The 14,185-nt window shown below is 42.1% G+C and overlaps 1 protein-coding gene across 1 annotated transcript in view; it reads left to right on the forward strand.

The window, feature by feature from the left end:
* Positions 1 to 14,185, forward strand: part of ttll11 (tubulin tyrosine ligase-like family, member 11) — a 48,458-nt gene that overhangs the window by 23,614 nt on the left and 10,659 nt on the right. The window lies entirely within an intron of this gene.

A 14,185-nucleotide genomic window follows, 5' to 3' on the forward strand; every position in this document is an offset into this window, starting at 1 on the left:
AAAAAATTCAGTGTGAAGAGCAAATGTGTCTGACCTGTACATAAACATGTACTTTTATTTTGAAGTATCAGGATTGATTCCTACCATAGAGGAAAGTGACTAAAGACTACAGACAGTTTTACCGAGAAGAAATAACTTATCTGTAAGCACCGTACCATGGGAACTACATGGAACCAGATGCCCCCTCCAAAAAACTCCTGCTAAACTAATCTTTTATAATGTTTTCCTCATCATGTGGCCCTGTTTGGAATTGTCATTCGTGTGAATTAGGATTGTCTCACCACAGTAACAGCTGCAGTTGTGCAGGTGTGCTGAGACAAGAGAAATGCAATCCTCTAGTTCAGTTGCACTTCAGCTGTGAAGTGGGCACTAATTGGGGAATAGGCAATATTCCACTGTCATCCCAGCTGCTCATAGGCAGCAGGCCTGGCAAACTGGTCCACCCATATCCCCAGTAGATCAAAGCTAGTTTGTTCTGCCACTGCGGGCTCCTGGTCGTTGTTGGCTGATGGTACAACTGTGACTGGAGCTTTGGCCTTAGGGCTCAGCCTGCACTTTAGATGAGCCCTTGTTGACTGAGCTACTCGGGAGCCCCTGCTAAACTTACCTTGAAAAAAGTTTAGTGTTTGTGTCATTCTGTCATTCCTGGAATATCTTCTGTCAGCTTTGCAGATAGAGTGTAACTGAGCACAGTGACTGCAGGGAGAGATTGCTAATTATATATGTCTGCTACTGATGCTTGTTAATTTAGCTATTAGACTTGATGTGCTGCAAAAATGCAATCAGCTCCGCTCTCGTTGGGTTTAGTGATATAGGACGAAAATGAGAATGAATTAATCATGTCATTTTCTTTGTGTGCACAATTCTCTAGAGTCGTGTTTGTTGGGGAGATGACTGTCAAACACAGACTATCATTAAAAGACAACCACATGAAATTTATGCCAAAATCTCTGACGTCTTCATCGGATATCTGCAAAGTCGCAAGCAGATGAGTCTGTTTCTGGCAAATGCCATTCTCTTTTTCAGTAATGATCTTTAAAATGAAAGTAAATGAAGCAGAAAAATTGACTTGACCTTCTGGAAACATCATTTCAGTACCTTATTACCAGGAAAAATTAGCGCATTGGAGGTGAGACGCATGCTGGGTGCTGCTGCCCTGGGGACAGATTCTGGATGGTCCACCCCTCTCACCCCTTACAGCTCCTGGCAGAGGTGTTGTGTTTTTCTGAGTCTTCAGCTCTTTATAATAGCCATGCTCTCATTCTGCACAGAGGAGCAGTAATGGCTGGTGTTTGATGTGTTACTTGCTGAGAGTGTTGATTAGATGGTAGAGCAATTTCTCTCTGGTTTTATTTGATCGGACATGGTCAGATCAATCTAAACAGCAGTTGTGCCATCTGAGCTCTGCCTGGTCTTGATATAAAGGTAACTTTCTACTGTTGTTGTTGTTATAGCAGTATAAGCTATCTAAGAATCATACCGTATAAGATATCCTAGAAATTTCTCATGCTAGAGCAGCTTGTCTTGTCTGTGCTCAGGTACAGTGAAAACTGATAACCTGTGAAGTGATTGATTGTGAAGGCCATATTAAAAAACGTGAATTTTCTGGCATTTCTTCAAATAGGATATTTGGTGACTTTATCCTGAGTGAGATGGACCTTGAGGAGTCCTCATTGGGCTGAAACATGTGCTTGTCTGAACATTTTAATTAAAGCATAAAAAGCCTGGCAAAGTTGCGGGTTTGTGTCCTGGCTTTGCCAGAATCCCCCTGTTGGGGGACAGACAGAGTTTAACCATTAATGTTTAATGAGTTGAATTTTTTAAAATTCTTAGTTATTTTGATGCTTTTAAGTGGTCAGTCTTCTGTTTTTAATTTGTTTTAGCCCTAATTTGTATATTATTCTATATTTAAAGAGGTGTTTTGGGTTGTTTGATTAATCTCTGTGTACTTTACAGCATAGTCTGGGTATTAAAAAGATGCAAAACATGTACTGTTATTATTGTTACTATTATTATTATCAGTGAATTACTGTAAGGATTGCATTTTCCAAGGAAAAATATATATCATAGGAAATTTAAATTTGAACTCCTGTTGAAGAAATAATTCAAGCAGAGCAGTTATTCTGATTGAGAGGAGCAAAGCTTTATTCTCATGCCCACGGGGAGAGTCACCACATGCACGCTGGACAGGTGATGCAGTCTCTCTGATATATTGTTAGATACATTCTCTTACACAGGCTTTCCTTCAGGAGCATTCGTGATTTATGACACACACATACACAATGTGATGTCTTTCTTATCTTCCTGTTTGGGCTCTGTAGAACTGCTCAAAACTGGTTTTGGTTCTCAGGAGTCTATTGCTACCGGGCAGAGAGACCTAGATAATGCTAGAATGCACAGTTAGCTAGCTTCCCAGCCAGGAAGCACCTTGCTAATATCAGCAGTACATTCAGTTACAGAAAATAGTTCTCAGGTCAGCAACAGGCTACGTACAGCTTCAAGAGGTCAGCATTTACATTCTTCATGAATCATCAGCATTCACACTCACATTCTTCTTCCACAAACTTCCACAAACAAATCAAATGGAGGCTCTTTAACTTGTAAATTGTGGGCTCTTTAAGTCAGATACAGTTTGATTTTTCAGAATGTCAGCTTTTGATGAACTCACTGTCATTATCGTCTTCTCAGAAACATAAGCTGAATTGAATGCAGATGATTGTCTAAAGGCAGACTGTAGTCACCTTCAGCCATTTCCAAATCTTGCTGCATCTCTTCCTCTGGTACCGTAGAACAGAGTCACATCCACAAGAACAAAAAACCAGGGTCTTGTGTGATTCGTTGTTCCTTAGGGATCCTCTGTGCATTTCTCAGTAGTTAAGGTGGTGGAAGGCGTACTCTGTGAGGTTTCATCAGTATTCTGGCCCATTTTCCTGCTGGACAGCGTTTTTCTGGAACAGCGGACCAGAGCAGATGTCGTTATTGTCGAGGGAGGTGCTGACTCTGTACCCTGATACCCCAAAATCTGGAGTCCAGTGTCGTGCACCAGCCATTACAGCAGTGAATCAGTCAAACGACAGGAGGACAGAATTTGAGAGTAAGCAGTAAAAGCTAATGAATCGGTCTGAGCTATCCCCCGGGGCTAGGCTCCATCAGCCACGCATGCTTAAATATCATAGACGGGATGTTCTGAGATCAGCTAATTCTCAATTAATACAGTGTGTGACATGAGAGGTCAGACAGTGCGTTCAGACATGCACTGTTTCGTTTATGCTGTTTGCACCTTTTTTTAAAGAGATTCATTTGACAAGTGCTGTTTACTGTGTGTATCTTGTCAGTGCCTCACTCCTTTAATGCTGTGAATGGGGACACCTTTATCCTGACCAGTGAGAACGAAAGGGTCTGTTTGGTTGTAGAGGTCATCTCTCAGTCACAAGACCTGTTTGTCATTAGGTATGAGAGGTAATTAGGTGTAATGATTCACCTGAAGCAGACATTAATTGATGATAAACACACTTCAATGGGGGCATAATGGAAATTGCCTAACTCTTAAATTGCTTGAATCTCACTCATCTCAGTCTTGTGCATTTAAAGTTACTGCCCAGCTGTTTGCAATATGTTAACACAGTTACCAGGATCTATTAGAACCCATCAGCTCAACAAATTCCACTGTTTAGTGAAAGCATCAGTAGAGTATTACCCACAGTTACATGCCACAAGGTTCAATTGTATATGCCAAAACCATGCAAGCCAGATGGGTCGCGTTGGCATTTGAAGAATACAGTCGGTGTTCTTCAAAGGGGATTCTGCTGTGTTTCATCTGAAGGACCACGCCTAGCTGAATTTTTCACCGACACAAGCCCGCCTAGGTTATCTGACAATTGAAACATAAAAGCAAGCATGTTCCAAAAAGATTCGTAATGAATTGTCCTCAGCGTTATTATTCCCTGGCGCAGGTGCGCAGTCTTTCTTTTGACATTTTTTGACCTGTGCCTGTAAATGTTAAAACATTGATGCTAATATCGATATGAAGCACAGCTTTTCAGGCGCTCCTCTATTAAAGTGTCCGTCAGAGGGGACAGAGCGTGACGCTATCACCCACCCACAGTCTGCGGCCTGCGCCTCACTCATTAATCCACAGCTCCTGCCCAACAGGAAGCGCCGCCTCAGCACGTGTGATTTATGAGCTGTAATGCCATGCATGTGCGGCGGGATCTGCGGCTTTCGGATCGGCTCTGGGGGTGCAGGGCCCGCAAGATGAGTTGCACCAATACAGCGAATCACAGAGAGAGGCAGCGGTACAATGTAGTTCTTAATTTGAATTAAGGGTCTTTAATTTGCACACTGGGTCGACAGCTTCTCACATTCTGTTGCACACTTGGAAGAAGGAACATTAAGTTTAATCACTCCTTGTATGCATGGATGCCAAATGCAAAAAGAATGACTTTTGTACGCAGTGTACTTTTGCCCTTATAAAGGTGTTTACTGGGAAAGAAAGTAGCATGTTTGGTTTTTAAGATGTGGAGCTGTTGCCTCCCAAATGTGTCACTATTCAGGAGGCATTCGCACCCAGGGCCTTGTTACTGAGGTGTAAGAAATGCCATCATAGCCCGTTAGAAAATGTGTCCTGTTTCTCTGCAGTGGGGCTGTGGGTGTGACACATCCTGGAGTGGATCAAGCTGTATTTATATCTAACGTAGCCCACTTTCTGTAGTCCTGCGTCAGAGCCAATCCCCTGGCCTTCAAACCATTTTAGTCCTTCATTTCACAACCTTATTTATTATGAAGTGATTAAGGGCAAGAGGACCAGAAATAACCGCATTCACTTTGTACTTGGCACTAAGTAATGACAGTCTTGGAGCTGAACGAAAAGCAGCATGAATCATGAGTACTCTGAGTTTTCAGCATTTCACTTCTAATTTCTCCACTGAGTTTCTGCCTCGCTCACAAAGCACCCTTTTTTGAAGTCTCGAACCGCTGGGCGAAACTGACGTGTGTGATTTAAAAAAGAAGTAAAAAAGACTTAAAAAGGTAATTAAGGAAGGTGATTCATTCCTTTTCATTCATTAAGTATTGGCTTAATCAGGCCCCATACTTACTCAACACATTTTTCCTGTCCATCCTAGAGTAATAGAAATGAATTCTTTCGGGCTCACGAGTGGCTCAGTCGGTAAAAGCACTCGTTCTGAGTGTAAACTGAATGCTACGGCCCAGGTTCGAACCCAACCGCGTCACTAGCCAACAGTGACTGGGAGCTCACAGGCGGAACACATTGGCTTCGTTCTGCCAGGGATAGGGGTGGGTACGTCAGCAGGGGCTTTGGTCCCATTAGCAACAGCGACCCCTGCTGGTCGATTGGGCACCTGTGGTCCACGTGCCAAAGCTGCATATGAAATATCTTCCTCTGACTCATCTCTGTGCTAGCTTAGCTTGTGGATCGCAGTGTGAAAAGAAGCAGCAGTTGGCATCACGTGTCTCGGAGGAGGGCACATGCTTGTCCACGCTCTCGTGGATTGACAGTGGGGGTTGTGCAATGGGACCAAACAACGATGATGACTAATTGGGCATTCCAGAATTTGGGGAATTGGCTGTTCCAAACTGGGGAGAAAATGGAAAAAGGAAAAATAAAAGAATTCTTTCACAAAAATAGTATTTGATGTTCTGTCTTGAAACACCAGTAAATCAATGTAGACAGTTATTTGTATGTTAATGAGCTGTTACATAACGTGTAGAAGATATAAATACATTTCTACTGTTTTGTTGACACAATCCTCTATGATTGAATTTTTGTTTCCCCAGAACATTACAAATTAGAAACACAAATTTACCATAAATCAAGCTGTTGCCATCTGTGATTTGTGTGAAAATCAAATATTTGGGTTCTTTTGATGATGATGTATGTGCTGATTTTTCTGCTATAATTATGCATCGTTAACTCTGCTTAAAGCTGATTTGTTTCTGCTTGTTTGTGCAGTGCAGAGAGTGCCAAAAGATGTCTGTCTGCTTGTTTGATGTAGACGGTTAAAGTTGCGCAGTGGTAATGATGTGAATGACCTTCTGTTTGTTTGCGCTGTGATTTTTCACGTGCCCATCGTCTCCCTGCCCAGGGAGCTTGCTCTCCACTCTCAACCGTCGGGTTAGATTGATTTCATTAAACATTCATCTAATTTCCAGCCAATGCGCTAAATTATTTAAGGTGGAGGAGAAACAATATTGTGATGGTTAGGGGGTGGGAGGGGGCCAAGTTGTCTACCTGAGGCACAGACATCATGACCTCCACAGGTTAATGCAGGGAATGTGAGCGTGCTAGCAGGAGAGCCTCTTGTGTTCCATGGAGATTGCTTCCCCTTCTCGTTAGACAACACATTTTGTGTGTACTAATGCTAAATTACAGCGACCTGAATCTCACTGGGGCAGAGAAACAGCACCTCCCAGTGATGGTGCCAGCCTGTATTGGTACTGTGTGAAGCTAGTGAAGCTAACCACAACTATAATGTCTATTTCGTGTCTGCAATGGACCTCCTGCAACTCGATCTGGCAGCTGCAAGTTCTGCTTGTGCAAGCAGGTGGTATCTGCAGAAGAGCACAAGGTGTAAGAGTATCGTACTCCAGTAACCAGAGGCTACAACAAGGTCAAATGAAGAGGAGAGGAGAAATTGACAGATGAGAAGGAGTCTGATTGTCGTTCATTGATTTGCCGCAGTGCTCAAGGCAGCCTTCTGAATCGCAGCCTGCCTCACTAGTGTTAAGGAGTCTCACGCCTCTGCTGGTCTCCCAGAAATGGTCGAACTCCATGAGCCCCACCCCCAAAGGTTACTTGAGGTCAGTCTGCATTTTTGACTTTGAAAGTACCGCCTGGTGTCATGAAACTTCAAGGTGAAGCACATGCTGCACTCGGATGGGAGTTTCTGTTGAGAGCGTGGCTCCACACATACGAGAGGCTGGATACACAAAATGGAGCTCCTTTGGAAGGAGCAGATACACATTTCTCATATCTCAGATTCACACTGTCAGGCTATCACACTATGTGTCAGGCGCGTCCAAGACCTGCAGAGGAGACGTCTCGCCGAGAAGTGTTTCTTTGTCTGCTTGCTGCTATATTTTATGTTGATGCCAGGAGGAATCACTCATCTCACCTTTGTAAAAGAGAGAGGAGAGAGAGCTAGTGCAAGAGAGAGTGAGAGGGAAAGCGAACAAGTCTATTAGATGTGAATGAATGTCAGCTGAACACCTGTCAGAACGTAATTGGAAGGAGGTGCACTGTAAATCCTGTCGGGCCAGGGATATAACCACGCTTTAATCATAGCCTCCGCAAAATGTCATCTGTAAGGTCATCCATCAGTACTCTAAATGGGCCCAACAGACACAGCAACATTAGAATAAAAACGATGTACTGCTTGAGGGGGTAGATGATGAGGGGGTTGTGGTAATATATGTTTGTGAGGATGAGTAATCCTTCAGTGACGCCGAACCAGATATTTATTAACACCAGATATTTAGTAGCACATCCTGTCTGCATTGAGCAGACAGGTCATTGGTCACCTGGTCACATAGCCTATTATTTTCTCTTTTGTATGTATTTTATGTATGTATATCATGTAATTTATGTATTTTGACCCTTTTTTCTAAAATAGAGGGCACTTCCACTCTTATGGGAAGGATGTTCTCCACACACCAGCAAAGTACCTCTGCAATGCAGGGAAAGTCCACAAGTTAAAGGGTTCATTAAAGTGTTTTGAGAAACTGAAAAAGAAATTAAATTAGAAGAAAAATATAAACATTTTGCTGTTATGTATTTTGATGCTAATGTGTGCTTGTTCCTGCCCTATATCTAATGATGAATGTGAACAGCTTTAGTCTTTGATCAATCATACAGTGATACTGAATGATTTGGAGATCTCTCAGGCCCCAGCTGATCTTTAGCAGTGGACAGAGCATGCAGTAGGATACCTTATCTTTTTGCAGCTGACATAGTGTAGTTACATAATGTGTTCCTTTCAGACATTAACAGCAATCATGTCTGTACTAAGGTTTTTAAACAGAGTTACAAATGCCACCACTGCCCCATCAGGCAGTTGCCACTGAGTTTGGTGCTACTTAATCTTTTTTTGGTCATGAAGAGTCACCAACTCACCAGCATTTCTTATGACAAATGTTAGCTATTTACCAAAGTGTAGTCCTTGGATTCCCTACATCCACCTCATGCAGATGTTAACAGAGGTAAGTTTTGCATCAATGAAAAAGCCATGGTTTTCAGATGTAGCCACAGAGGCCCAAACCTGTCAGTTTCTGCATAAGTCATAAGTCATACTTGATTGCATGATTTACAAGAAGAAAAGTAGAAATTGATTGGACCTCTTTCTAAGTCTCTGGATACTGTCATAGCTCTCCATGCTCTGGGTGTATGTAATCTACATTAGCCTTTGAGTCCAGCGGCACCAAAACCGTGCTGGCTTACCTCTGGGGTTCAGATTAATTATTCTACACTCTAAGAAGCTGTCATTAGCAGGGACCAAAGGGTGTCCAAATCTTCCACTGAAGCTGTCAGCTGAACACTGGCACTCCCTCTTAATATTTGAATTTCTTCTCTTTTTCCATTCAAGCCAAACATATCCTATGGCTTTTGAAAAGTTTCCACCTCCTCATGACAATCAGACAAAAGATAACATTTTATTTCAAGCTGGCAGAGGCTCAGTTGGCATACTGAACTACCTGCAAGTTCACATTCTGTTTTTTTTAATAACAGAATTGAATGTTTTTCATAGAAACTTAAAAACAAAAAAATATGAGCTGAGTCCAAAAGGGAATTTTTTTTTTCCAAAAAAAAAGTGCTTCTGTTGGTGAATAGTTGGACAACACGGTCCTCTTACCAGGCCCATTGTGGCAGTCATCAGCTTGCTATTGTGAGCCGGACGTTGTCCACCAGACGGCTCTAGGATCAATGCGGTAAAAGTGAGAGGAAATCAATAGGGAGAGGCAGCAGTATGATTTCCACCCATATCCAAACACACATGTTTTGGTTCGAATCTCCTCTCGTGCCTCTCTGCCTTCCACGTGTGCATGTAGAATTGGCGGAAATGAAGGTGTGTGTCTCTTGTCCCAGTTGTATAATTCAGGAGTAATTTCTTTTCTTTCTCCTTGAATGACCCCCCCAGGGGTCTCCCAGGACGGTGTGAGCCATCTGGACTGGGGTGAGATCGGAAGTGTGAACCTCTGGTCCTTTCAGTTAAACATGCTGCTCGGCGCTTGTAAAAGCTCCTGGCCACCGTCGGCCCTCTCAGACTCCCCTCTCCCATCTGCGTGCCAGTGTGCATGTGTTTTTGGCTATGCCTCTCCCTCTAATGGCTGAGCAAGTAAACTCCATTAGTTCTGTTTGTGCCCTTTTGCTGACATTTCATTCCATTTGCTGATTTAGTCAGGGGTAAATGGGCACATTTGGGCCCAATGTCCCGGGCTCTCGATTTTACAGAGGGAAGTGGCTCTCATTCAGAGCCTGTTTCATGGTGCAGATTAGTTCCAAATTCAGGGAAGGGTCAATTAAAGTGATAAATTTCTGACTGAAAGCTGCAGAAAAAAGGTCTGTTGAGCAGTGAATTCATTATGTATTCACTGTTATTGTCTCTGAATGACTCTTTATACATCCATCAGTTGAACAGTGTCCATAAGTGAAGGCATCACAAACAAACAAGAGCATGTACATGCTATATGTACAATTGAGTGTTGCCTCTTAAATGTTTGGATTAATTACCAGATCTGATCATGTCAAGATTTTGGAGCTGAAATCCTGATAAGACAAACAACATCCTTGTTAAGTATGTTTTGAAGCGACTTGCAGGATCAGAATCAACCAGCAATAAAAGAAAACAACACCTCAGTAAACAGACAACTTGGCTATAACCAGGCTAAATCATTTCCCACAATGCCATGTACGCCGATGTGATGGGAATCTAAATTAACAGTCATTAGCTTTCCCCCCTCCTTTGTCGCAGGGTGCTTTTGTCTCAGATGCTTGAAGTGCCTCTGAAAAACAAAGCTCTTCGTAACATGCCCACCAGAAACATTTTATTCAGTATAAGAGTTTAACTTGAAATTTGTTAAGTCAGTTCTCACACTGGGGCCCTAGAGCATTGTACACTGTTGCTCTGTCTGTGCGTTCATCGTGTCTGTATAAACACAAGAGCAGCGGTGAAGAGGGGGAATGTAATAGCTGTGTTCCCATAGCAGTCCTGACCTTATCCTTGTGGCAAGTGTAGTTCTTTGTCACAGATGGCAGCAAAGGTCCTTTGCCGTTTGATATATGTTGTTGAAGTACAGCGTTTTACCACTAGCATTTTTGTGTGTCACATTCAGTAGTATTTGATTGATACAGAGTTTACAGACTCAGTAGTAGTGCTACGTGTAATGTGGTGGTAGGTAATGTTGCTGCCTTCGTTACTTTTTTCTGGGAGAGATTGTTTCAGTCCTGTTTAGAGGTGGCTAGGAAGTGTTCTTAAACATAACCTGTTTGGCATTAGAAAGAGCTACAATTGTGCGTGGTTGTCCCGCTAACACTCTGCTCAAATGTTCTGTCGCATTGACCTGCTCTTTGTGCAGTGCACCTCTGGGCCTGCTGCCGAGGTCGGGTGTACCTTTTATGTGGCTGCAATTATTCACCATCTTTTCATTCCCTCCATTTATTTGCGCTATGCTTCTCTTCAATTGACTTTAATGCATTTCTTACTGGGGCTGCAAATAGGCCACTTCCTCAGATTACCTGGGCCCGTTACCCGAAGCATTGAAACATAAAGGCATGGGAACTGGCTCTCCTACAATTGCAAGTGCAGTGTCTTAAACAGATATCTCACCATTCATGCAATATTTACATTTATGCATTTGGAAGACGCTCTTATCCAGAGCAATTTATAAATGTGTTTTCAAAAGGGTTAGGCAAGTGTCTGCACAGATTCTGAATCAGTTGTAGTGTTCTTGAAAGATGCTGCACTGTTGTTGTGGTAAACATTGCCACAAGGGGAGTAAGTGCTTTAGCCTGCAGTAGGGGGGAATACTTATATAGAGCAAGACTTGTAACCGAAAGGTTGCTGGTTCGATTCCCCCTTGGAGCACTGCTGCTGAATGCATGGGCAAGGTACTTAAACCAGAATTGCCTCAATAAGTATCCAGCTATATAAATTATTAACATATTGTCGCTATCGGGCAGAAACCTTGTCCAAAACCGTTACTTTTCAGGAAATGAAAAAAAAACCTGTGTTTTTAAAATAATTGAACATCGTGTCATCAAAGTTGGTGTTGTGTGTTTATATATGGTCGGATACTTGCGTGTGTCATTATATTATTAATATTTTACCAAAATCAAGCCTAAATGGAGTTATGATGGTCTTTGACCAGCGAATGTCGAGGTACCTGTTTTATCCTTCATTGATTAGAACAGCTGCATCTGAGGCAGTAAGTGCATCGCATTATGTTATCATCAACTTACAGGTTACAAAGTTAAATGTAGCTATGTGTGCACTCAGTTTTTCCTGTCGTTGAATACATTTGGCCAAAATCTCTTTTTATAAAACATTAAGTGCTATGAACAGTCTATTGAAGACAGTATTGGCTATGACTAGATGGCAAATGCTAGACTAAACTGCACTCCAACCTACTATGGTTTGCCTGCATTTTGTCTTCTCTGCTCCCACATGTCTAAGGCCTCAAATACATAAAACATTAGCCTTAATAGACTTACTGTTTCTTCAGTACAGAAAACGCTGTACTTATTCAAACAACCAGTTCTTTATTTAGCCTTTCATTGCAGCTGTTGCATTGCAAACAACCAGAGACTGTCTCCAAACAACTGCCTACTACTGCTGTGTATTCTTCTACAGTGTAGCTAGCTGCTATACTTCATTTATTATCAACGTTTCAATAATGGACAGTTTTAATTGACTTTTTAGTAATTTTTAGATTTTTAGTAACCTCTACATAATCGAAAGTATTACTTTCGATGAAGTAGGGATAGATCTAGCTAGCGAGAGAAAGGCTATGAATAACCTGATCATTTCTTGTCACATTGCTAGCTAGCTACGCCAGTCTCGTCAGCAAACACTTCCATCTATAATCACAATGTTAACATCAGAGCTTAATTTGATAAACAGGTACACTGCATAGTTTTAACAGAGTTTGCAACCTAGGGCCAATTTGAAAACATTTTATTGAGCTATTTGCCTCAGACAAAGTCAGACGAAATCGCCTCGTCACTGTATACCCTCAGCTCTGCTGTGTGTGGCACTTCATTCAAGATGGAGGTGGGGTGGAGCTATGAGGTTTTGCCTACAGTTTGAGGATCCAGTGGAGTTATGAGATTTAGTCACAAGATCTTTTTAATACTTTTCATTGGTTAAATATTTGTAAAACCCACAGACAGACGTAAAGGGTGGCCAATAGCATTGATTTATGAAAAAAAAAAAAAAACGACCAAATATGGAGATACAAGGTTTCCGCCTGACAGCAACGATATAAAATTGTAACCTACATAAGTCGCTCTGGATAAAAGCATCGGCTAAACGACAATAATGTAAGTCATAGGGCACTCAACCTTTGAGCAGTTACCACTGAGCTTATTCCACTGCAAAAGCTTGAAGTTCCTCTAGTGTTTTATCTTCTGTGCTTAATTTGCCATATGTTTTACAGCTACCAGTTTTTACCACTGTGTTTGGGGGTCAGAGTCCAGATGTAGAATAGGTGGATTTTGAGTCTGCCCCAGAAAATGACAGTGATCCCACTGTTCTGACAGTTGTGGGGAGCTCATGACACCCTTTGGGGTGAATGAGCGACCCTTCCAGGAAGGGACTACTAGGGGACAAGACGTAGTGGAGCTGAGTGGTATCACAGAAGTGTAAGGTGTAATAATAGATATTGTGTGGGGGTAAGTATGGGGGTGTAATGGTTACTGCTATGGTACACTAGAACCAGAGTTTTGAATTTTAACCAAGATATTACAGGTAGTCAGCGTAGAGAGATGAGGAGGGGTGCAGCATGACAGTGTTGTGGTTAGTTGTAGATCAGTCCATCAGCATTATACTGAATGAACTGGAGAGGTCTGATGGCACTTCCTGGGGGCCAGCCAGCAGAGAGCTGCAGTAGTCTAGGCCCGAGAGTCCCATGGCTTGACCTAAGACATGTGCTGAGTTGATAGTAAGAAAGATTTTTAGATTTTGCAGAGCAGGATTTTGCAGCCCCATGCCACTGCTGCTACATTGCCTGTGAAGGGCAGGTTAGTATCCAGCACCACCCTGGGTTCTTGGCGCTCTGTAATGCTGACACAGTTATGTTGTTGAGAGGGAAGGAAAGGTCATGCCGTGCTGATGACTGAGCTGGCATGCACACAAGTTCAGTGTTGGTGGGATTGAGCTCGAGGTGTTTATTGATCATCCAGTCAGATGCATCACAGTGGCATGCTGTGTGGTTATAGGTGGGTGGAAATAAGAGAAAGAGATCTGTGTAGCATCAAGGGCAAGTGGTAAAGTGCTGAGTGTAAATCAAAGGTTGCTGATAACCCATGGGAACAGTTGTAAGATGCCACTGATTTATCATATTTTTTACATGTGTCCACATAACAGATGCTCTAATCCAGGTTATAATTCTTACATGTTATGCATTTATACAGCAGGATATTTACTGATGCAGTTATTGGTTAAGTACCTTGCCCAAGGGTACAACAGCAGTACTCCAGCAGGGAATCAAATCTACAACCTTATGGGTTACATTACATTACATTGTTATGGATTACGAGCTCTGCTCCTCACCACTAAACCACACACATTAATAGTTTTTAACTTCTTAATACTAGTCTTGATGATATGTATAGAAGTCTCTACAAGTTCATTGATTTATGGTGGCCATATTTTTTCATAAGTCATTTTTTATTCAGAATTACATGGTAAATATAAAAACCCTGTCCAAATCACCAGTACACTCAATGAGAGGTTGATATTTAAGTGTTTTGCACAAAGAAACATTCAGCATTTTCTTTTTTGTGTGTTTTGTGGAAAATTCTGTAAAATGATCAGCTCACAGCAGCTGTGTTTTTATGGGATACTTTTTAAAAGGATTTAACAAAATACTATTTAGCAAAATCAGTGGTGGAGAGTAATGCTGGTCTGTTCACCAAACTGTATGCAGCTAATTCCAGCAGTTTATAAGGAGA

This window comes from Megalops cyprinoides, chromosome 5 (assembly GCF_013368585.1).
Source record: "Megalops cyprinoides isolate fMegCyp1 chromosome 5, fMegCyp1.pri, whole genome shotgun sequence".
Classification (NCBI taxonomy): Eukaryota; Metazoa; Chordata; class Actinopteri; order Elopiformes; family Megalopidae; genus Megalops; species Megalops cyprinoides.